The sequence below is a fragment of the Bos grunniens genome, chromosome 5 (genome assembly GCF_055505025.1).
Source record: "Bos grunniens cultivar Pamir isolate PY7600 chromosome 5, Bosgru_T2T1.0, whole genome shotgun sequence".
Lineage (NCBI taxonomy): Eukaryota > Metazoa > Chordata > Mammalia > Artiodactyla > Bovidae > Bos > Bos grunniens.
This window is the reverse complement of record NC_141169.1, coordinates 44,742,230-44,767,299: the sequence shown is the minus strand read 5'-3', so window position 1 is coordinate 44,767,299 and position 25,070 is coordinate 44,742,230. Positions and strand designations below refer to the sequence as shown.

Genomic DNA, 25,070 nt, shown 5'->3' with positions numbered 1-25,070 from the left:
AACTGAGCTAAGCGCCAAAACGCTTAATACAGTGTCTATCACGCAATAGGCGGTCAATAAATGTTAACTATTATTATTTTTAAAGGAGGCAAACTGCAGTGCTAAGAATACTGGAGAGGGTCGGAAGGCGGGTGAAAGCGCTGGACCTTGCACCTAAATCTTCTGAGCCTCAGTTTTCTCCTCTGTAAAATTAGGTGGCCTGAGTAGAACACGTCGAAGAGCTGTAAACGATTCACCCGGAGTTTGGGGAAAGGCGGAGCCGCGGGGCAGAAAGGGTTAGCAAGGAGCCCGGGGGCGGCTTTGCGGGCGCCAGCGGCAGAGGCCCCGCCCCGCCCCGCTTGGGAGGCCCTGGCAGCTCCAGCCCGCGAGCAGTTCCGGTGCCAAAACCCTTCCCTCCCCCGCTCCCCCGGAAGTGCTTTTCTAGGGTTCGGGCCGTAGAGAGGCCTTGTAGGCACAGCCGCTGAGGCTTGGTCGGCTCTGAGGAGGGGCGCCTACCCGTGTGGGAGCCCGGGGTTTAGCGCCGGTCGACCCGCGCCCTGGCCCCTCTCACCTCCCGGGCAGCCGGTGAGTGGCCGGGGGAGTGAACTGCGACGGCCGCGGGCCGCGTCGGGGTTGGCGCTCTCGGGCCCCCGCTACCAGCTCTGGGCTCCAGGCTGCGGGCTGGGCTGTCGGGGTTCGAGAAAGGGGGTTGTCGACCGCCGCGGTTTTCGCCGAGCCCGGGGGACTGGAAGGAGCGGGCGGTGGGGGCCGTGGGGTGGGCGGGGCGGAGCCAGGGAGTGGGTTCCCGGAGCTGTTGTTGCTGTTTGGAGAGTTAAGAATGGGCTGGGCCTCGGTCCATCCAGCCCCCTCATTTTTGCTCCCCTATATCCTCGCGCTGTCTCTGGGATTTGGTTTTTCTGTGTCCGACCCGGGGCTGGGAATCTGGACGTCAGACTCAATCGTGGGCTGTAGTTCCTGACTTTGGCGACCTCTAGGTCTGTCGTCCGGCTCGGTAATTAGCTGGGGTCCCAGGAGTGTCGTCTCTTCGGTCCCAGGGCGGGGCGATACGTGTGTAGACGCCAGAGATCTTCTGCAAGGCTTTCCGTCTAGACTGGTGTAGGGGTTGCTCAGGATCGGTTTGGACTGCGCTTGGGACCGCTGTTGGAGGCGTAGGGCAGTGTGGCACCAGCATGCCTCCCATGATCTTTACTCACTGGGAAGCTTACTCAAGCTGTTGTTGAAGTCACTTCTTAAAACAACAAACTTGCTTGAGGAAAATCAGGAGTTCAGGTAAGTTCCCTTATTTTCTCCGCCGACGTTAGGAGATGATGCTACTCTCTAATCTGCACTCCTAATTTCTGTGGCTATCTGAAGTCACAGTGGTTTGGTGAGTTCAGTCTGCGGTTGTTGTAAGAATTGACTGCGTAGGGCTGGAGAGTTATTATACCCTCCCTTTCTCAAAGCTTGTTTACCTTCATGTTTGGAATTGCCATTTTTCTTAACTTATAAAGAAAAATTGTGCCCTGTAACTCCAAGGAGATTCCTTAGACTATTACAGCTGTTTTTGCAATGCAGAGGTTCACACAGGTGGCCAGAGGTGTTTTTGTTGTTGTTTTGTTTTGTTTTTTTTGCTATTGTTTTATAGTATTAGGTGTTTACTTCAGATAAATTGAGTCTTTCGTAGAGGAGAAAGTGATGTAGGTAGTTGTTTTTAGCGAACAGGTTTTAGGTAATAAACTACTCCTGAAAGCTTTGTAGGAAATAGGATTTCCCACATGTACTAGAGATTTTAAATTTATGATCATAAAGGAATACAGTTACTGTTGATTTTGACTGCCATTAGATAACCATTACTTCTGCATTGTGAAGTATATGCATGCCACCTTTGTGAAACCAGTGACACTTTCCTGTACTTCTCATCTTTTGCTTGTATTAGGACTTATGCTCTAGTTTTTTGGGAGTACTTATTTCATTCTCCTTCCACCACGGGAAGGGAGTAATCTCATGAATTAGGGAAAATTAGACTTAAGTGATGATTCAGGGAGCTGTCTTATGCACAAGAAAATTTATTTCACCATTGTTGATCTTCTACAGGTAAAGGGTGGATGATTTTTAAAGTCCCTGCAAAAGATTGTGGAGTGAAGACTAGTTGCCCAACTTTTAGATTTAGATAGAAACTGTAGATTCTTAGCTATTTGAGGTGCTTGGGATATTGAAATTGAGAGGATCTGGAAAAGGAGTCAGGTTAGATATGGTTATGAATTCGTACTGAAGGTGTGATCGTGTGTTTTGAAGGGAAAGATTTCAAGAATTGTAAGAATAGAAAAAGGAAAAATCAGATGCCCAAAGTAAATTTAATTATGCTCACATTTGTTAAGCAGATACTGAACATTTGCATTGGAAATTATATTATTCAAGTCAGTTCAACAGGTATTGCCATGTTAGGCATCAAACTTTGTTAGGCAACCATGTAGGAGCAAGAAAAGATACAGCCGTAACAACTAAGCTTCATGTTTTGGCAGTAATTTTCTAAGGTGTGTCAGAAGTCATGAAGAGCGTATTAAATATTTAGGCATATTAAATTTTTTTTTCTAACTGGAGGTGAGTGCTTTGTGCTTCATGAAAACCACTGCTAGGCATTAGAGGATGCAAACATTAAGTCTTGGGTCTTCAGGAATTTGAAATCTAGGAGATGTCAGATATTTGTATAATACTTTACAGCATATAAAAATAAATACTTCCTATGTGAGTGGTTTGACCTAAATTTGGAGTTGTACGAAAGGAAAATGGGTTCATTTTTATCTAAAGTAAAATGGAAGGTGGTAGTAATACTTTTAAAGTTAGCTCTGAAGCTATTATTTATTGAGCATTTCATGCATAGCAGGCTCTATGCTAGTTGCTTTACATACCTTTTCTAAGCTTCACAACAATATCTGAGCGTATTTCTTAATAATGAGGTCACTGATACTTAAGTGACTTATCTGGACTCTGTAGTAGCAGGTAACTGAGCCCTAGTTTGAATACAAGTCTGTCTCGTGCCAAAACTTGTGTGTTTTTGCTACAACATGCTAATCCCAATAAACCAGCAGCCTGAGTTCAACATTACAGAGGGTAAGACTTTTCTAAGACAAAAATTTAGGGGCTGGAAGTAGGTGGATGAAGAAGGCTTTTTAAATAAAGGGAATGATGTGAGCACAAGTATGGAGGTGGGAAAGTTCATTATGTACTCAGAGGAAAGTAAGTGGACCAGATTACCCAGAATATAGGGTTCATTTTGAGGAATAAGAGATGAGGTTTGAAACATAAATTGGGGCTAGACTGTAGAACATGTTTAAATGCTGTATTTTGGAGTATTGGGGAGGTAATGAGAAACTACCAAGGTTTAATAGTGTAGCATGTAGAATGATTTGTTGTAGAAAGCCGGTTTTCAAGAGAATATAAATAATAGGAAAAGGCAGTGGTGGTATCATGATTTAGGTAGGTGGGCGGGAGGAGGGATTGTTGGGAAAGATTTGGAGGAAGTGGAGGTTGAAGATTCACTCATTTTAATTGTAGGTGACTTAATTGTAGGTGACGGCACTGGTGGTATTATTACTAAAAGTATGGGCAAGGAGGTGCATAATGGGATCAGTTTTTAATATAGTGAGTTTTTTATATACTTAACAAACACTGAAAATAGAATTTTTTGAAAATATGGGTGTGGAGTTCATGAGAGAGGTCAGTGCCAGGCATATATTAAACATTGGTGTAGAGAATAATATAAATAAGATGTATTCGTTGAATCTTTAAGAAGATGAAAGAGTCAAGGGAGAGTCTAGACAGAAAAAAAAAAAGAAGAACCCTTTATTTTAGATGGCATCTGTTTAAAACAGAAGGAAAAGACACTAAATACATAGTTTTATTCAGTGAGTAAAAATTTTGGTAGTCTGTGTACTGCTCCCTCGCATTGTAGACTCAAATGGCGTAGAAAGAATCTGATCATTGAAAATCTGATCGGGAAACAACTTTCTTGCTGTACTACCAAGAATACTGTGCTATCATTACTCTATCTCAGGGAGGAGGGACTGTTTCAGACTCATTTGGTTCAGTGTTAGTCTTTGGTTACTTTAGGTCGTTTCTTTTGGACATTTGTTGGCAAGTGATATGTGAGGATTTGGAAAATTCTCTGTCATTGTATTCTCTTTATATGTATAACTTTCAATTTTGGTTTCAATATCAAGAATTTCTGATTATTCAAAGACAAAGTGCCTTTCATAGAAAATGGTATTTAATTGCATATTTTTCTTCCAACTCCCTTTTATAAGTACTTTTGATTAACGTGAGTAGTTTTGTCTCTAACGTTTGGATTATTTTAGAGAGAATGATAAGACACTTAACATATAATGATACATATATTAAAAACTATACATTTTAATTTTGAAAGTATTTAAGAACTATATAGATTTATAGAATTTCATGTGGTTTCCTGTTTAAATATTTAAGGGAACCTGTATATCAGTGTGTAAAAAAATGGTAGTTATTTGCAGAATGGGGCTTAGAGTTGTAACTTTTTGAGGGCAAGTTGAATATTTTTAAATTATTATGGAAGTGTTTATTTCCTTCTTGAGAATTAATATATGCCTTTTGTTTTTTAGGCGTATGTTTTTCACTCTTGTCACAGGCACTTGGGAACATCCCGAGTCCTGTGTCAGTGTTGTTGGAGGCAGTGGGGTTTGTGTGTGCTTTGTCTGGGCTGGTTAGCTTCGTTGCAGTGAGCCTGGTATTAATAAGGCAAAGGTCAGGAGTTCCATTTAGCTTCAGTCTGAGCGATGGCCAGGGAGTACACCTCTCACTCCTGCCAGCTGTCTTGGAAATTCCTCGGTTGTCACTGGTCACAAAGGTGACTGGATTAGGATGGATTTTTTTTTTTTTTTTAAACCACTGGAAGAATATTAGAGGAAATTTAGCATGGTGATTAGGAACTCTGACTCTGGAATAAGACAGACCTATGTCAATATAAGACAGACCTATGGCATGAGTTTGCGTAAACTCCGGGAGTTGGTGATGGACAGGGAGGCCTGGCATGCTGCAGTCCATGGGGTCGCAAAGAGTCGGACACGACTGAGCGACTGAACTGAACTGAACTGATGTCAGAATTCTTGGTCTGTGATCTTGGGAGAGCCTCTAAACCCCTCCAGTGGAGAACGCCTCGATTTCCTCATTATTGAATAGGTTAATATTTGGTTTGGGCATGTCCTACTGTTGCTCTCTTTTTCCAAATGGAGGTTAACTGCTTAGACCTGTGGTTCCCAAGTGCTGGACTGTGGAGTGGTGTCAGTCCACGACAGAGTTGTCACTTGTCTGAAGTGAAATGAGAATGAATGAACTTCTCATAAAGCTACATTTATTGAATTTAGAAGATAACATGTTTTTCTAAAATTATCTTTTACCATTTTTGGTATCAGCATATTAATTTTTTAAATGAAATAATGGAGATAATAATTGGTAGTTATTTTCTTTTTAAATGTCTTTGGCAGAATAAAAGTTACCAGCCCCACCCCCCCCACCCCCCCTTTATTTTTTTTTAAGATTATGGCTCTGTGAAATCTAAAATCTTGGTTAAACAAAACCAGGAGATTAGGGAAGAGTACTCATTCAACATATTTATGCATATTCAAGGTTTGGCTTACATTCTACCCTTCGATTACCCTATAGGGGCTGTATTGTGATTCTCACCTCATTGAATTTGAATTTGTCAAGTTTTACATGAATACCTACAGCATATTTCAAGGAGCAATTCAAATTTGTTTTCAGTTGAGTTCAAACAACTTGCTCCAAATTATTTGTTTAAAGCTATGTTTCTCAACCAGAGTCCCAGGAGGAAACTGGTGAACTGTGGGGGCTGCCTGGGGGTGCTGGTGTCAGTCATTCCTCTGTTGATTAGCCAAGAAGATAAATAAGTCACTCGCCTTTGACATAGTGAAGTAGTAGAAACTGGCTTTCCTTTTCACCTCTTCTGTAGAATTGTTGAAGCTAGAGTTAGAAAAGCTTTATTTAATGTAGCAGGTAAGCCTTTATTTAATGTAGCAAGTAAACCTTGTATGCATATCAGTATTCAAAATGCTTTCTAGAGAAAGAGAATAATTCAGTGCTTTGCATAATTGGTTATGTAAGTGGAGCCTCAGAAGTCCTCCTGGGGACACAAAACAATTATTAGCATAAGCGGTTATTGAAATTGCATTCAGTTGTTTAGATGAGAAGCTTATTGACCCCCTGGTTCACTTAGAGTTTAGGAGAAAACTTAAGTTGCAAACCTAGCTTGTTAAATTAAGGCTTAGCATTTGTTTCCGTTGAGTGTTTTTGGTTAGGTAATTTAAAAAATTGGGAGTGCTGTAGAAATACTTAATTTGTGTTAGAATGCCTAAAGCAAAATGTTCAGGTTAAGCTGAAATAGCTTAGGACCTCTGTATTTTAATTTTAAAGAAAATTGGATGTTTGCTCCTTTAGATATTAAGGATGCTATTGTTTTATAGTTTTGTTATGTATCTTTGATTCTGGTTAATGAAAAAAAATCACGTATATTCATTTATTTAATAATGCTTGCAATTTTCCTCTAAAGTGCTTCTAATGGCAGAAATGAATGGTATGCTCAGAAGTTTGGAGCTGTAGCCCAGAGTGCCCAGAGTGAAAATTTCATGATGTCTGTAGCATTTAATTTTAAAAATTCTTATGAATTTTGCATTGCTATTTTATATGTATGTAAACAGTGTTTTAAAGTGCTGCCAGCTAAAATTGGTGCCCCCAAGAAAGGTCATATGTTCATCCTGTGGATTTTTGTATTCGTTTTGACATAGCTTGTATTACAATTTAGTAGCACTATGCTTGACTATTTAATTTTGGCTCTTGAAAACAAAAATCTTGTGTTCTGATGGTTTTGGTGGAACATGAGAGATAGTGAAAAGGTCTTCACACTTTCTGTATTTTTCTCAACAAAGAGCAAACTATTTTAAACTGCTGAGGAGCTGTAGTTTCATAGAAATAACATGACTTTGAAAGGAAATTGAATAATTATAAAAGTAAGAACATCTGAAAAATTGAACATTGCTCAGTCATCAGTGTATTTCTAATGTTATAAAAAATATAGCAGCATTGTCTAATAGAACTTACTGCAATGATGGAAGTGTTCTCTATCTGTACTATTTATATAGTGGCCCTCATATGGGCCACTGAGCACTTAAAGTGTGTCTAGTGTTACAGATGAAGTGATTTTTAAATTTTATTTAATTTTAATGAGTTTAAATGTGAACAGCTACTTGTGACTACTATATTAGACAGTGCTGCTGTCTAGGGTTAGGAAGACAAGAGAAAGAAGAGAGGTTAGTAATCTTCATGCCACCTCTCAGCTCAGTTATAGGCACTCCACAAATAGTTCTTAAAGAAGATAATGAGTCTTTTTATTGTTTCAGTTTTGAATACCAAACTCTGGGGCATATTCTAGGTTTTTAGGGAATGATTGCTAGCCTTGTTTTTTTTTTTTTTCGTGTTGATTTTTAAAATTTACTTTTATTACAGAAGCATATAGGATAATACATGTACAGCTTAAATAATTGGCTTGAACAGTAGAACACTGCCTCTTTGAAGCCCCTCTGTACTTATCACCACTTGTGTTCTCTGACATGCTTCCTCAATCACCACGATCCGAATTTTGTGTTAATCATTCCCTTGCTTTTCTTTTTAATTTTGGTTAATGTATTTTTTAAAAATCCATTTTCCTCTTTCTTCATGTTTGGAAGTTTGTAGTTTCCCTTTATTTTAGTTCTCCCTGAATTCCAACAAATTATACATTCTTTTTGTTTTAAGCACTGTTGCTTTGATTTCCCTGTGTAATACACACATACACATACATACATACATACATACAAATGTCTTTGCTCATTTTCATTTGTGTCTTGAACTTCCTATTGGGATCTGAGATCATTTTCTCTCTCCCTGAACATCCTTTACAGGGTCTGTTATCTGAAAAACTTTTTATTTGTTTGAAAGTCTTATTCCCGAAGGTGACTTTCCTGTGTGTGCATTCAATGCTAGCAATTATTATTATTTTTATTATAGATCTTGCTCCATTCTCTTCTAGCTTTTATTGTTTTTGAAAAATCAGTAATCCATGTGATTTGCCATTGCTTTAAAGATACAGTTGGCCTTCCATATCTGCAGGTTTTGCCTTGTTGGATTTAACCACCCATGAACTGAAATATTTGAAAAATTATGGGAAGTTTAAAAAGCAGAACTTGAATTTGTTGCATGTTGGCAACTGTTTATATAGCATTTCCATTGTATTAGGTGTTTTGAGTAATCTGGAGTATACCTGAGGACATACCTGCTGCTGCTGCGAAGTCGCTTCAGTCATGTCCAACTCTGTGCGACCCCATAGACAGCAGCCCACATTCTCCAGGCAATAACACTGGAGTGGGTTGCCATTTCCTTCTCCAGTGCGTGAAAGTGAAAAGTGAAAGTGAAGTCGCTCAGTCGTCTCTGACTCTTAGCAACCCCATGGACTGCAGCCCACCAGGCTCCTCCGTCCATGGGATTTTCCAGGCAAGAGTACTGGAGTGGGGTGCCAGTGCCTTCTCCGAGGACATACCTGGGTTATATGCAAATACTGCACTGTCTTGTAGAAGGGACTTGAACTTTGGAGGGTGTCCTCTGGGGTCTTGGAACCATACATTCCCCTTTGGAAAACTGAGGGATGACTGTCTCTGTTGTTTCATGAGAGCTAGTTTTGACATTGTTTTTTTTTTTTTACCCTTGGTGTTCTGCACTTTTATTTTGATATGTCTGAAAGATGGTTTCTTCTGTTTATCATGTTTGGTATTCAGTAGGCTTTGGAATCTAAAGATTGATGTCAATTTTGGAGATCTGTTGGCTATTTTCTCCTCAAATTTTATCTTCTTTATTTCATGTCTGGAACTTGTGTTTTGAAGTATGTTAGATCTTTTTACTCTACCCATTGGGCCTTGTAATTGGTCTTTTATATTTTCTATTTCTGTATCTGTTTGTATTGTGTTCTCAACAATTAGTGCCTTTTCTTCCAGTTAGCTAATTCTCACCTCAGTTTTGTTCACCTGTTTCATTTAGTTTTTTTCACTTTATTTTATCAATTATATCTTTTTTAAAAATTGTGGTAAAATACACATAAATAGAATTTACCATTTTAAAGCATACAGGTCATGACATTGAATATATTCACCTTATTGTGCAGCTATCACCACTGTCCATCTCCAGGACTTTTTTCATCATCATGAAATTTGTACCCATTCAACAGTAAGCCCCTATTCCCCCTTCACTGAGCCCCTGGCAACAACTATTTTACTTCTGTGAATTTATTCTGTATGATCATATAAGTGGCTCATACAGTGTTTGTCATTTTGTCTAGTTTATTTCACTCAGCATAATGTCTTCATCTGTGTTATCATGTTTATTGAGTTTTTGAAAATTTCATTTACTATCTTTTTTGGTCATTTCTAGAAGTTGTATTCAGTTCCTTTTAAAGATTATTCTTTTTTTAAAAAAATAGTTATTCTTTTTTTAGTCATGTTCTCAGGTACTTTATTTCTTGAACATCTACCTCATATGCTTATTTTTTACTGTGTGATAACCCCAGTGTTTGAAGTCTGCGAATGTGAGTCTGTTGTCCTGCTTGCTCTTGCTCGTAGTGCTGTGCTTTCCTAACTCATTTTGTGTTCTGACTGTGAAGTTCCTTAGAACGTTCTCTGTATTAATTTTGCAGAGTGATTTTTAAAAAGTAGAATTAATGTATAGCTTAGAGCTTATAAGTAAGCCCCTGGAGATTAGTATCCTGTGTTCTTAAACTTTTTAATTTGAAATGATTTCTAACTTACAGTAAAGTTGCAAGAATGATATAGTAGACTCATATATCCTTTACCCATGTTTATCCATTTTTAAACATTTTGCCATATTTGATTTATGGCATAAAGACACATTATTATTTGTTTTTGTGAACCACTGAAGAGTTTGTTGCATACCTTTTTACTTCTTAATAGCTCAGTGTGTATTTCCTAAGAATAAGGATATTCTTTTAGGTAATCACAGTACCATTATCAAATTCCAAGAATTTAACATTGGCAAATACTTTAGTCTCCATATTGGTAAATACTTTAGTCTCCATATTGGTAAATACTTTAGTCTGTTAAATTCCAGTCCTGTAGATTTGATCATATCTTGTATTTAGTTGTCATTTCTTTTTAGTCTCCTGCAAAATGAGCTTGTCTTTGTCTTTTATGCAATTAAAGAATATAGATAAGTTGTTTTATAGAAAAATGTTCAACTTGGATTTGTCTCATGGTTTCAGGTTATTAATTTATCATCAGTCAGACTACTACAAAAGGTATGTGCCCCTCTCAGAATATTACGTCTGGATATACATTAAGTCCATTTGCCCCTCATTAGTGATTTTACTTTTGGTCAGAGTGTTGACTGGTTTATTCACTGTGTAGTTACTATTTTTCTGCTTACATTTAATAAGCAATCTGCAGGGAGGTCCTAGTGTTTTGTTCTTCTTGAAAAGATAAGTACAGTGGGACTTCCCTGGCAACCCAGTGCAATGCAGGGGGTGTAGGTTCGATCCCTGGTCAGAGAGCTAAGATCTCACATGCCTTGAGGCCAAAACACCAAAACATAAAACAGAAGCAATATTGTAACAAATTCAATAAAGATTTAAAAAATGGTCCTCACCAAAATAAAAAAAAAGATAAGTACAGTAATAATATATCTTTCATTGGTATGAAAGATTTCTAGTTTGCCAGGCATTTTTATATATACCTTGTTTTATTGCTCTTTAAAAAAATTGCTTTTATTGTACTTGGCTCTATTACATTTTTTACAAATCAAAGGTTTGTGGCAACCCTGTGTTGAGCAAGTCTATTGGTACTATTTCTCCAATAGCATTTGCTAGCTTCATGTCTTTTTTGTTACATTTTGGTAATTCTCACAATATTTCAAACTTTTTCATTATTCTTATTATATTTGTTATGGTGATGTGTAATCAGTGATCTCTGATGTTAACTGCTGTGGCTTGCTGAAGGCTCAGTTGATAGCATTTTTTAGCAATAAAGTTTTTAAGACAACTTTTTATTGAAATATAGTTGGTTTAAAGTATTTTTAAATTAAGGTATGCACATTTCTTTTAGATATGCTGTTGTACACTTAATAGACTACAGGATCACATAAAACATAACTTTTATATGCACTGGGCAATGAGAAAAATTTGTGTGACTCGTTTTATTGTGATACTCACTTTATTGTTGTGGTCTGGAACTGAACTTGCAGTATCTCTTAGGTATGCCTGTATTTTATGACCTTATTTTAATCTTTATGGCAGTAGTACATATTTTATAGTTCTGGAAACTAAGACTCGGAAACATAGCTAATAAGAGGCAGCATTGGAATTCAAACCCTTAAAGTTTTCTTAAGATTATTTTTTTAAACTAGCTACAGTTGCCTTCTAAGTTGGTAGATTGACTGTTAACTTAGGGCATGGTCTGTGTCTTGTCTCCTGTGTTGTCAGTACCTGGGATGGTTGAGTGAATAAATAACATACAGACAGGAGTTGCTGTCTGACGTAAGGGTCTTACATGGTAATAGTTCTAAAGTAATTGTATTTGTTCACATTTTATACTTATATATATATAAGTGTAGGCAGATGGATAATGTGTATGTATGTTGTTGCTCAGTCACTAAGCTGTCTCTGACTCTTCGCTACCCCATGGACTGCAGCACATCAGGGTCCTCTGTCTTCCACTGTTTCCCAGAGTTTGCTCAAATTCATGTCCATTGAGTCAGTGATGCTATTTAACTATCTATCCTCTGGCATCCCCTTCTCCTGTAAGTACATAATAATACATATGTAGTTGCTTAGAGCTTAAAGCTTGTGTGGAAGGTTTTTCTGAAGCTTTGCATAACTCTAGGTAAGATTTTTTTTTTTTTTTTTTTTTAGATTAAAAAGTAAATGGATTTGCCATTAATGAAGAAAATTTGGAGCTTTCTTTTTCTTGGCTGCACCACATGGCTTGTGGGATCTTAGTTCCCTGACTAGGGATTGAACCATGGCCCTCAGCAATGAGAGTGTGGAGTCCTAAACCATTTGGACTGCTAGGAAATTCCCCCGCATTTGGCTTTCTTGAAGGCATTAGATGATAAAGATAAGTGAGGCAGATTTTCTGATATCAGTTCAATTCTTTTTTTAATTGTTAAGCAAATCTTTAAGATTTGGGTGATTGGAGGAATGTAGTATATTACTAGAATGTAGTATTGGTTAAGTAATCTCTTGACCTGGTTAATTGGTGGATGCTGGGCCCTATCCACATTCACCTTTTCTCCCGTTTTACCTCTGACTTTCCACCTTCCATTCTTGGTTAAAGCCGAAGGGACTTGGGCATAGAACCTTGATTAGGACACAAGTTCACCCCTTGGCTTCAATTATTGGGACCCTACTAGGTATCAAGAACCATGCTGGGTATTGAGGTGAAAATGGTGAATCTAGATAAGATGCAGTTGTTGTCATGGAGCACAATTCAGAGGTGATGAACTATTATATCCCTTTGTCTGTGTTAGTCATTTATATATTTAAATTGAATATTTCTAAGAAAATCTTATTTATATTGGCTGAAATTTTCCTGGCCAGAGAGAAAATTCTTGAGACCCTTAATGGATTGTGTTAGTATAGAATTTGAGACTGAAAACTACTCAGTAAGTGTGTTCTGAAAATTGATAACTTTAATTTCAGTTGAAGTCTTTTATTAAAGCCTAACCTAAGTAAATTACAGATGCTATAAAGACTGCTATTTGCCTCCTACGGGGTTTTATGAATAGTTACTAGAAGTAGTGTCTTGGAAGTTATGTCAGTGTATTACATGGTTCTTTGACATTCCCTTGTCTCCCCCTCACTCAGACAAACTTTAATGTTACACAAGCAAATGCGTGTATTTTTTTTAAAAAACTCTTATTTTGAGGTAGAGCCTTACAGAAAGTTGCAGAAATAGTGGGGCCCTGAATAGTACTCTTCACTCAGTTTCCCCAATATTGACATCTTGGATAATTGTCATACAATAGGAATATGAGGAAATTGATATTGAGACATTACAGTTAACTAGAGTTTCCCATATGTAATGTTAACCATATGTTAACATTACTGATAACATAGACTTTCCCTGATGGCTCAGGAGGTAAAGAATCCACCTGTAATGCAAGGGACACAGAAGACATGGGTTTGATCCTTGGGTTGGGAAGATCCCCTGGAGAAGGAAGTGGCAACCACTCCAGTATTCTTGCCTGGAGAATCCCACAGACAGAGGAGCCTGGTGGGCTACAAACAGTCCAGTGGGTTGCAAAGAGTCAGACATGACTGAGCGACTAAGCACAAGTACTGTTAACTAGAATACAGACCATGTACAGATACGATCTACGTTTCTTTGTGTGTGTGTAGTTCTGCACAGTGCTAGCCCATCTCTATATTTAACCACCACTGCAGTCACGATACAAAACTGTTCCGTCACCACAGAACTCCCTAGTGCTACCTCTTTGTGTTCACAGCCCATCCCCTCATCCCTCGTTTTGTCATTTTGAGAACGTTGTATGAGTGAAAGTATAGTGTGTAACCTTTTGAAATGCATGCTTTAAAAATACAATTTGTTTTAATTCTCAATGTAAAATTAACTTTTCTGAAAGGTGGTTAGATGGTAGGAAAAACAGATTTTGAATCTACCACCCTAATACAGTCATCATTCTGATTTTTTTAATGCCCCATTTTATATGATGTTTTACATATTTATAGTGTATGCTCAATTTTGTTTGCTTTTTAAACATTTTTTGGCTGTGCTGTGTGGCATGTGGTATATTAGTTCCCAGGAACGAACCCATGCCCTGTGCGGTGGAAACGTAAAGTCTTAACCACTGGATTGCCAGAGAATTCCCTTCTATGATTTTTTAAAATTTAACATTATTTCTGTGTCATCATCATATATAATTTTTGCTGTTATAAGGAATGTTGTAGAAAACACTTAAAAGCATGTATTTTTCTTCATGTTTTTAGTCATTTTCTTACAGCAGATTCCCAGATATGTGATATGGTGCCACAGGATATGAGGGTTTATTAATCCTGAGAATTTGGTCAAATTGCTTTTCAAAAGCATGGTAATACTAGTACTGTTTCACTATATCTTTGTTAGATTGGATACTAGGGTTAACTTTTACCCCTTAAGGTGAAAAAGGTACTTCTTTGTTCTAATTTTAGAGTGCATTTCTTTATGTAACAGTTTTTCTATGAAGAGTACAATTGATTGTAACATCAAAATGCCATGAACTTTTAAAAATGTGATTTTCGTTTTAAGTAATTTGGAAAAGCTTTTTAGTATCTATGCCAGTGTTCAACAGTTCTGTGCAGGAGGTTGAGTCACCAGCTCCTTCTCTTTACTCTGCCTGTAACCTCTTCAGTTTATAGGTTTGTTACCTACAGAATGATTACCAGTTTCTGCTTTGCTTCCTCTGGCCTCCGCCATGATCTGGCTGGTCTCTTCAGTCTGAATCTTTGTCCTTTCCATCTGTCTGTTAACTCTTCACAGAGCACTGCTCCCTCCACTGGCACCACACCAGCACCTCATTCACTTTACCTGCTTGCTTGTCAGCCTTAGGTGCTGGGTCACGCTGATACATTAATACATTCCTGGGATTACCATAATAGTATCCTTACAGTGTAACCCTGGAGCCTGCAGTCTCAGGACTACTGGACATCTTCACTTTTTCGATGGCCACCACAGAAGTTACATGGTTAATCATGTGTGGAGTATGTAAAATACAAAAATAGCAGAATAACGAGGAAATTATGTACCTTTTACATTTCTCTTTTGAAAGAAAGCATTGCTATATTCTTTGAGTACCAGTCAGACCATCAGAGTACTAACAAAACCCTTAAAACAGAAGTTTTAAGTAGAATGTCATTAATGCCAACACTTTGCTTTATTTTAGTTGTCACAGTATTCCTACACATTTTTGAGGTAGCTACATGTGAAGATCTCATAAGTGTTGTTGAGTAGGAGATTGGACATGTTGGTTAGCAAGGGATCATAAAAAATGATATGTATTTTTAATTTTTAACTCGAATAGACATTCTTTCACCACTTTGTTCCCCATAGGGTCAGGGTTTTTCTTTATGGATGGATCTTTCATTCGAGTTCTGGATTGTCTTTTTAGAATAATCCATACCCATGAGGCATTTATCTATGAAGTATCCCTTTCTAATAAAACAGAATTTAAAGGCAGTTTTAATGTTTTACATAAAATCCTTCTACAGTTTTATGCTTTTTCCACCATTCTTTTAAAGCTGTTTTTACATACATCCAAACCCATAATAACTTCAGAAAATAATTAGCCTTTGAATCTTTTTGAACTTTTCAACATAATTTTCAGAGAAACAACCCCTTTCACGCTCATAATTCATCAGTTTACATAATCTTAAATTACATAATTACAATAACAAGTACAGTTGGCTTACGTGAATTTGGGAACAAACAGCTGGCTCTTGTTAAGCATCCAGCTCATTTGGTGAGTAGAAGGTTGAGGACACTGTAAGAAAGCGGTTGACTTAGAGGACTGCCAGGTGCCGGTAGTCGGCCTGTGAGGAACATCAGGAAGTGATTTATGGAGGAGTTTAAGTTCTTTATTTCTCTAAGTTGATAAAGTAGAGGTCTGTTAAATGAGTTTCTACTGAATTATTATTCTGATTTCTGTTATTTTAAAATAATTTTTATCTATTTTATTTTTGGCTGTGCTGGGTCTTCATTGCTTTGTGTGGTCTTTCTCTAGTTGCGGTGAGCAGGGGCTGCTATTCATTGCGGTGCACAGGCTTCTCATTGTGGTGGCTTCTCTCGTTGCGGAGCACAGGCGCTAGGGCACAAAGGCTTCAGTAGTTGTGACACACAGGCTCAATAGTTGTGGCGTACGGGCTTAGTTGTTCTGCAGCAAGTGGGATTTTCCTGGACCAGGGACTGAACCCGTGTCCCCAGTATTAACAGGAGGATTCTTAACCACTGTGCCGCCAGGGAAATCCTCATTTCTGTTTTATAGAGGAAAGCAGTGAGGCTTCAGAAGGTTAAGTAAGATTCCCTCGATCAGGTAGGTATTAAGTGATGGAGCCGTAGGACTAAGGAACAAATTGGAGTTACGAACACACTCTCAAAATGGAAGTCATTCGTATGGAGGGGACTTACTGTACAGTAATAGGTTTATAACACTTTTTCACACAAATAATACATGAAAAATAAACATAGAAAATAAAGAAAACATTTTAAAATTTACAATGTAGTACCTTGAAAAGTAGAGTACAACAGCTGGCGTCCGGGGGCCAGCATCGAGGGAACAGGCAAGGAGGTACTACTGCACTCTGTACAGTATTATACAGGGAAGTACACAAAAGCACAACCACTTGTAGCGGATGCACACACCCGACCATGTGTGCCAGACACACGAACTAACTTACATTGTTGGACGTGTGAACACACATTTGCATCTTTGAAAGCTCACAACGTGAAGGTCTGTACCTAGGGTGCTTACTACATACTAGGGCTGCATGAAGCTCAAATATAGCATGTCCTTTACCTCCTGTGCAGGTGCTAGATGCTTTTCAGGTCATCTTGTTTACCCAGTCATTAAATATTCTTGAGTGGTCTTTGGGTATGTTTGGGGTAGTGTTTCTACAGTTATTCCACATCTTGGGCCCTTCTTTCATTTTTCTGCTTAATGTTACTTTTGTACTAATTAAAAAATGAAGGTGCATCCCAACGTGAAAATTAGGCTTATAATTGTTTGTTTTTATCTTATATTGGCTCTGTGTATGTGAGAACAAGACTAAAATCTTGCAGTGTTGTAACTGCTGAAGTATCTGTGAAATAAGAGAATGTAAAAGGGAAAAATGAAGTGGCAGCAGACATAAACTTTGCTCTTTCCTCTGCTAAATTTCATTCTTAGTTTGGAATCTAAACACTCATCTTTATCCCTATCATTACTTATTATTTCATGGAGCATCAGTAGAGCCATTAGAATTTAAAGAAAAGGATATATGTACACATATACATATATAATTAGTATAAAAAATTATATATTTCTGACAGTATGTGATAGGCTATTTAAATCTTGAAAATAGCTTAAAGAACTTTCAGTTTTACCCTAGGTGTTACTCGACTCAGGATTGAAAACCATTGATATGAATTTAAATGTTTATTTGTGTAGTTGTTAACTTGTAACTTTCATATGATTATAACTAATATTATGATAAGTAGTACTGTTGAGTTGTTTATTAAGTGCTTGGGCACTCTTTAGCCATAGTAAATAGTTTACTAGTAAATACAAAGTAATACAGAACAAAGATGAAAATTATCAGTTGATAACATTCTTTTCCATTTTTTTTGTAAATGTCAGTTCAGTTCAGTTCAGTCGCTCAGTCGTGACCGACTCTTCTCGACCCCATGAATCACAGCACGCCAGGCCTCCCTGTCCATCACCAACTCCCAGAGTTCACTCAGACTCAGTCCATCGAGTCAGTGATGCTATCCAGCCATCTCATCCTCTCTTGTCCCCTTCTCCTCCTGCCCCCAATCCCTCCCAGCATCAGAGTCTTTTCCAATGAGTCAACTCTTCGCATGAGGTAGCCAAAGTACTGGAGTTTCAGCTTCAGCATCATTCCCTCCAAAGAAATCCCAGGGCTGATCTCCTTCAGAATGGACTGGTGGGAACTCCTTGCAGTCCAAGGGACTCTCAAGAGTCTTCTCCAACACCACAGTTCAAAAGCATCAATTCTTTGGCGCTCAGCCTTCTTCACAGTCCAACTCTCACATCCAAACATGACCACAGGAAAAACCATAGCCTCGACTAGACGAACCTTTGTTGGCAAATTAATGTCTCTGCTTTTGAATATGCTATCTAGGTTGGTCATACTTTCCTTCCAAGGAGTAAGCATCTTTTAATTTCATGGCTGCAGTCACCATCTGCAGTGATTTTGGAGCCCAAAAAAATACAGTCTGACACTGTTTCCACTGTTTCCCCATCTATTTCCCATGAAGTGATGGGACTGGATGCCATGATCTTCGTTTTCTGAATGTTGAGCTTTAAGCCAACTTTTTCACTCTCCTCTTTCACTTTCATCAAGAGGTTTTTGAGTTCCTCTTCACTTTCTGCCATAAGGGTGGTGTCATCTGCATATCTGAGGTTATTGATATTTCTCCCGGCAATCTTGATTCCAACTTGTGTTTCTTCCAGTCCAGCATTTCTCATGATGTACTCTGCATATAAGTTAAATAAGCAGGGTGATAATGTACAGCCTTGACGTACTCCTTTTCCTATTTGGAACCAGTCTGTTGTTCCATGTCCAGTTCTAACTGTTGCTTCCTGACCTGCATACAGATTTCTCAAGAGGCAGGTCAGGTGGTCTGGTATTCCCATCTCTTTCAGAATTTTCCACAGTTTATTGTTATCCACACAGTCAAAGGCTTTGGCATAGTCAGTAAAGCAGAAATAGATGTTTTTCTGAAACTCTTTTGCTTTTTCCATGATCCAGCGGATGTTGGCAATTTGATCTCTGGTTCCTCTGCCTTTTCTAAAACCAGTTTGAATATCAGGAAATTCACGGTTCACGTATTGCTGAAGCCTGGCTTGGAGAATTTTGAGCATTGTAAATGTCAAGATATGTAAACTCTACATATTAATTCTAAGGCACTTTTCCCTCCTCCCTTCTTAAGTGTAACTCTATTTTGTGATTTTTTTTTTTCTTTTTTGGCATTAGTCCGAATGTTTGAATCTGGCAAAGGAATATACTGAATTTTTTGATATGCCAGCTAGCATCTTTCACTTACTGAGATAATATATTTTAGAGTTTAGAAGAATAATTGGTTATGACAGCAAACCTTTGGGCTACATTATTTGATTTAAAAATATATTTATTTATTGGTTGTGCTGGATCTTTGTTGCTGCGTGGGTTTTTCTCTAGTTGCAGTAAGCAGGCTTCTCTTTTGTTGCGATGCATGGACTTTTCATTGTGGTGGCTTCTCTGGTTGTGGAGCATAGGCTCTAGGGTGCTTGGGCTTCAGTAGTTGCAGCTCAAGGACTCAGTAGTTGCTGTGCCCAGTCTCTAGAGCACAGGCTCAATAGTTGTGGCACATGGGCTTAGTTGCTCTGCTGCATGTGGGATCCTCCCAGACCAGGGATCAATTCTGTGTCCCCTGCATTGACAGGTGGACTCTTCACCAATGAGCCACCAGTGAAAGTGAAGTTGTTTGGTCGTTCCAACTCTGCGACCCCATAGATTGTAGCCTACCAGCCTTCTCCCTCCATGGGGTTTTTCAGGCAAGAGTACTAGGGTGGGTCGCCATTTCTTTTTCCAGGGGATCTTTGCAACCCAGGGATCGAACCCAGGTCTCCCGCATTATGGGCAGGTGCTTTACCGTCTAAGCCACCAGGGAAGCCCTGATTTTTTTTAAGACAAGTTGTTAAGACTATAAAATTTAAATTGTACACAGTGATATAGTTGTGTGAAGAGATGGTCAAGTCATAAATTTCATAGTGTTGTTAATAAGAGACCCCCTAAATGATATTTTTTAACAAAAAATAAATAATCCTCTTTCTAAATGTTACTGTGTTATGTACTCCCTTTCAACATTTTTTCCCCTATTTTTCTGGTTTTATAATTGGAGGCTAAGATTATAATAAAGTTGAATCAAAGGAACCAGATTAGTATTAGTGGCTGTTACATTAATTGTTCTCTTTATCTAGTGGCAAAACCAAAAATCCTATGAAATAACAGCATTTTAAAAACAAGGTTGAAAAAGAATTTGAATTGTTTCTTTCAACTGCTTGAGTTTTAATTACTGACGCAATGCTATGTTTGATATTACTTGGAAATCTGAGATAAAGAGAAAAATTGTGTTAGAAAAATGGTATCTTAAACGTTCTTTTGACACCTGAAACATTGCCCATGACTTTGTCTTCCCCTTCTATCTTTTTTTCACTCCTTTTTGGATTTTAATGATTTTGGCACGTCTTAGGTTTACAGAATATTTCTGGTGCATGTAGCCATTTGAGATCTAGACCCTAATCAGAAATTTCAACTAGATAGGTTTTTTTTCCCCCCTTTGGCAAAGCAGTTTTAGAGTGCTGATGAATTACTGCATCCAATTTTATTTCTGTACTAAGGGTTGCCTTGGGTAAGATAAATTCTTCACCTATTTCTTTACCTGTTATACTTTGTTTTGATTGATGCAGAGTTGCCATAGTTGTACCCATTCTTATTAAAGAGGAAATGAGCTCTCGACCCTTGTGTATTGGCTGTTGGTAGCCTCTAGTAACTAGCCCTTGGGCTTCCCTTGTGGCTCAGCTGGTAGAGAATCTGCCTGCAATGTGGGAGACCTGGCTTCGATCCCTGTGTTGGGAAGATCCCCTGGAGAAGGGAAAGGCTACCCACTCCAGTATTCTGACCTGGAGAATTCCATGGGCTGTATAGTCCATGGGGTCACAAAGAGTCGGACACGACTGAGTGACTTTCACTTCACTAGTAACTAGCCCAGAGTCTCTGTCCTATATAACGTTGCCTACAGATGGTTCAGAATTGGCAAGGGAGTATGTCAAGGCTGTATATTGTATAGCTTATATAATAAGCTTATTTAACTTTTAGGCAGAGTACACCATGTGGAGTGCTGGGATGGATGACTCACAAGCTGGAATCAAGATTGCCCGGAGAAATATCAATAACCTCAGATATGCAGGTGATACCACTCTAATGGCAGAAAATGAAGAGGAACTAGAGAGTCTCTTGATGAGGGTGAAAGAGGAGAGTGGAAGATCTGACTTATAACTCAGTATTCAAAAAACTAAAGTCATGGCATCCAGTCCCATTCTTTCATGGCAGATAGATGGGGAAAAAAGTGGAAACAGTGTCAGATTTTATTTTCTTGGGCTCCAAAATTACTGCAAATGTTGACTGCAGCCATGAAATTAAAAAACACTTGCTCCTCGGAAGAAAAGCTATGACAAACCTAGACAGTGAATTAAAAAGCAGAGACATCACTTTGCCAACAAAGGTCTGTCTAGTCAAAGCTTTGGTTTTTACAGTAGTCTTTTATGGATGTAAGAGTTGGGCCATAAGGAAGGCTGAGCGCTGAAGGATTGACGCTTTTGAACTGTGGTGCTGGAGAAGACACTTGAGAATCCCTTGAACAGTAAGGAGATCAAACCAGTCAATCCTAAAAGAAATCAACCCTGAATATTCATTGGAAGGACTGATGCTGAAGCTGAAGCTCCTACTTTGGCCACCTGATTCGTAGAGCAGACTCATTGGAAAAGACCCTGATGCTGGGAAAGATTGAAGGCAGGAGGTGCAGAGGGTGGCAGAGAAATAGATGGTTAGATAACATTTTTGATTAAATGGACATGAATTTGAGCAAACTCCAGGAGATAGTGAAGGACAGGGGAGCCTGGTGTACTGTAGTTCCTGGGGTTGAAAAGAATGGGCCATGACTTAGTAACGGAACAACAACAACAGATGAGGAAAGTCCAACTGTTTATGCATCAGAGGATCAGAGAGAATTGTCTGAATTCTTTAATAAAATTTTAACTCACTTATTTATTTTATTTTTGGCTGTGCTGGGTCTTCGAGGGGCTACTCTCAAGTTGAAGTGTGAAGATTTCTCATCGCCTGGGCTTCTCGTTGCAGAGCACGGACTCTGGGCTCATGGGCTTCAGTAGTTGCAGCACATCGGCTTAGCTGCCTTGTGATGTGGGATCTTCCTGGAGCAGGGACTGAACCCGTGTCCCCTGAGCTGGCAGGTGGATTCTTAATCACTGAACCACCAGAGAGGCTCAACTTACTCATTTTTAATAAAAGGCAATATATGTACGTGATTTAAAACTTAAAGCTGCAGAAGGGTTTACTGTGAAAGCAGGCCTCATTTCCTACCTTCCTGTCTACTAGGTCCCCCCCACCCGAGGCAACTACTGCTTGTAGCAAGTTTCTTCCTACATTTACAGCCATATCTGCTCTTTTTATTGGTTGCATGGTATTCATTGTTTTGAATATACTGTACATTCCCTTTTTGGTTGACATATAGGTTCTTTTGCTTTTATAAATAGTACAGCAGAGTATTGTATACATATATCACACCTGTATAAATAAATCAGTATTTTAAATTTTAGAAGTAAAATTTGTTTGCCAAATAAATCTGTGCATTAAAACTTTGATAGGTATTGCCAAATTATTCTTCATGGTAAATTGATCTCTGAAGTTAGAATATTGGTATTATCATACGTTCTTTGCAAAAGTATGATCACTAGTTGTTGCTGTGCTCTTTATAACCAGATTTATTTTCTTTCTTTTTATTAATTACCTGGTTGTAAGCATCGTAAGTAGCCGTCATAGTCAACAGAAGAGTCCGAAATGCAGTATTTGGATGCAATCTCAAAAACGACAGAATGATCTCGGTTCATTTCCAAGGCAAACCATTCAGTGTCACAATAATCCAAGTCTATGCCCTGACCAGTAATGCTGAAGAAGTTGAAATTGAACAGTTCTATGAAGACCTAAAGACCTTCTAGAACTAACACCCAAAAAAGATGTCCTTTTCATTCTAGGGGACTGGAATGCAAAAGTAGGGAGTCAAGAAATACCTGGAGTAACAGGCAAATTTGGCGTTGGAGTACACAATGAAGCAGGGCAAAGGCTAGTAAGCGTTTTGCCAAGAGAATGCACTGGTCATAGCAAACACCCTCTTCCAACAACATGAGAAGACTCTATGCGTGGACATCACCAGATGGTCAGTACCGAAATCAGATTGATTATATTCTCTGCAGCCAAAGATGGAGAAGTTCTATACAGTCAGCAAAAACAAGACTGGGAACTCCTTGTTGCCAAATTCAGACTGAAATTGAAGAAAGTAGGGAAAACCACCAGACCATTCAGGTATGACCTAAATCAAATCCCTTACAGTTGTACAGTGGAAGTGAGAAATAGATTCAAGGGATTAGTTCTGATAGACTGCCTGAAGAACTGTGGATGGATGTTCGTGACATTGTACAGGAGGCAGGGATCAAGACTATCCCCAAGGAAAAGAAATACAAAAAGGCAAAATGGTTGTCTGAGGAGACCTTACAAATAGCTCTGAATAGAAGAGAAGTGAAAGGCAAAGGAGAAAAGGAAAGATATACCCATTTGACGGAGAAGGCAATGGCACCCCACTCCAGTACTCTTGCCTGGAAAATCCCATGGACGGAGGAGCCTGGTAGGCTGCAGTCCATGGGGTCGCTAGGAGTGGGACACAACTGAGCAACTTCACTTTCACTTTTCACTTCATGCACTGGAGAAGGAAATGGCAACCCACTCCAGTGTTCTTGCCTGGAGAATCCCAGGGACGGGGGAGCCTGGTGGGCTGCCGTCTATGGGGTTGCACTGAGTCGGACACAACTGAAGTGACTTAGCATAGCATAGCATACCCATTTGAATGCAGAGTTCCAAAGAATAGCAAGGAGAGATAAGAAAGTCTTCCTCAGTAATCAATGTAAAGAAATAGAGGAAAACAATAGAGTGGGAAAGACTAGAGATCTCTTCAGGAAAATTAGAGATACCAAGGGAACATTTCATGCAAAGATGGGCACAATAAAGGAGAGAAATGGTATGGATCTAACAGAAGCAGAAGATATTAAGATGTGGCAAGAATACACAGAAGAACTATACAAAAAAAGATCTACGAGACCCAGATAACAACGATGGAGTGATTACTTACCTAGAGCCAGACATCCTGGAATGTGAAGTCAAGTGGGCCTTAGGAAGCATCACTACGAACAGAGCTAGTGGAGGTGATGGAATTCCAGTTGAGTTATTTCAAATCCTAAAAGATGATGCAATGAAAGTGCTGGACTCAATATGCCAGCAAATCTGGAAAACTCAGCAGTGGCCACAGGACTGGAAAAGGTCAGTTTTCATTCCAATTCCAAAGAAAGGCAATGCCAAAGAATGCTCAAACTACAACACAATTGCACTCATCTCACATGCTAGTAAATTAATGCTCAAAATTCTCCAAGCCAGACTTCAACAGTATGTGAACTGTGAAGTTCCACATGTTCAAGCTGGATTTAGAAAAGGCAGAGGAACCAGAGTTCAAATTTCCAACATCCATTGGATCATCAAAAAAGCAAGAGAGTTTCAGGAAAATACCTACTTCTGCTTTATTGACTATGCCAAAGACTTTGACTATGTGGATCACAACAAACTGTGGAAGATTCTTCAAGAGAAGGGAATACCAGACCAACTGACCTGCTTCTTGAGAAATCTGTATGCAGGTCAGGAAGCAACAGTTAGAACTGGACATGGAACAACAGACCGGTTCCAAATAGGGAAAGGAGTATGTCAAGGTTGTATATTGTCACCCTGCTTATTTAACTTGTATGCAGGGTACCTCATGAGAAACGCTGGGCTGGAGGAAGCACAAGCTGGAATCAAGATTGCTGGGAGAAATATCAATAACCACAGGTATGCAGATAACTCCACCCTTATGGCTGAAAGCAAAGAAGAACTAAAGAACCTCTTGAAGAGAGTAAAAGAGGAAAGTGGAAAAGTGGGCTTAAAAATCAACATTCAGAAAACTAAGATCATGGCATCTGGTCTCATCACTTCATGGCAAATAGATGGGGAAAAGGTGAAAACAGTGATAGACTTTATTTTTGGAAGGCTCCAAAATCACTGCAGATGGTGACTGCAGCCATGAAATTAAAGGATGCTTGCTCCTTGGAAGAAAAGTTTTGACCAACCTAGACAGCATATTAAAAAGTAGAGACGTTACTTTGTCAACAAAGGCCCGTCTCGTTAAGGCTATGGTTTTTCCAGTAGTCATGTATGGATGTAAGAGTTGGACTGTAAAGAAAGCTCAGCACGGGAGAATTGAACTGTGCTTTTGAACTGTGGTGTTGGAGATGACTGTTCAGAGTCCCTTGGTCTGCAAGGAGATCCAACCAGTCCATTGTAAAGGAAATCAGCCCTGAATATTTATTGGAAGGACTGATGCTGA

At 38.9% G+C, this 25,070-nt stretch overlaps 1 protein-coding gene across 3 annotated transcripts in view; it reads left to right on the top strand.

Annotated features, from left to right (window-relative positions):
• Positions 1 to 391: 391 nt before the first annotated feature.
• The window catches only part of FRS2 (fibroblast growth factor receptor substrate 2), a 109,799-nt gene continuing 85,120 nt past the window's right edge, over positions 392 to 25,070 (top strand). Inside the window, exon 1 of one of the 3 annotated variants that reach the window (XM_086400018.1) lies at positions 392 to 564. The gene's annotated coding sequence lies outside the window, so the exon portion shown is untranslated. Of the gene's footprint in view, positions 565 to 786; positions 1,270 to 25,070 lie in introns of those variants that run through there. The other 2 variants (XM_086400019.1, XM_086400020.1) reach the window with 2 other exon arrangements.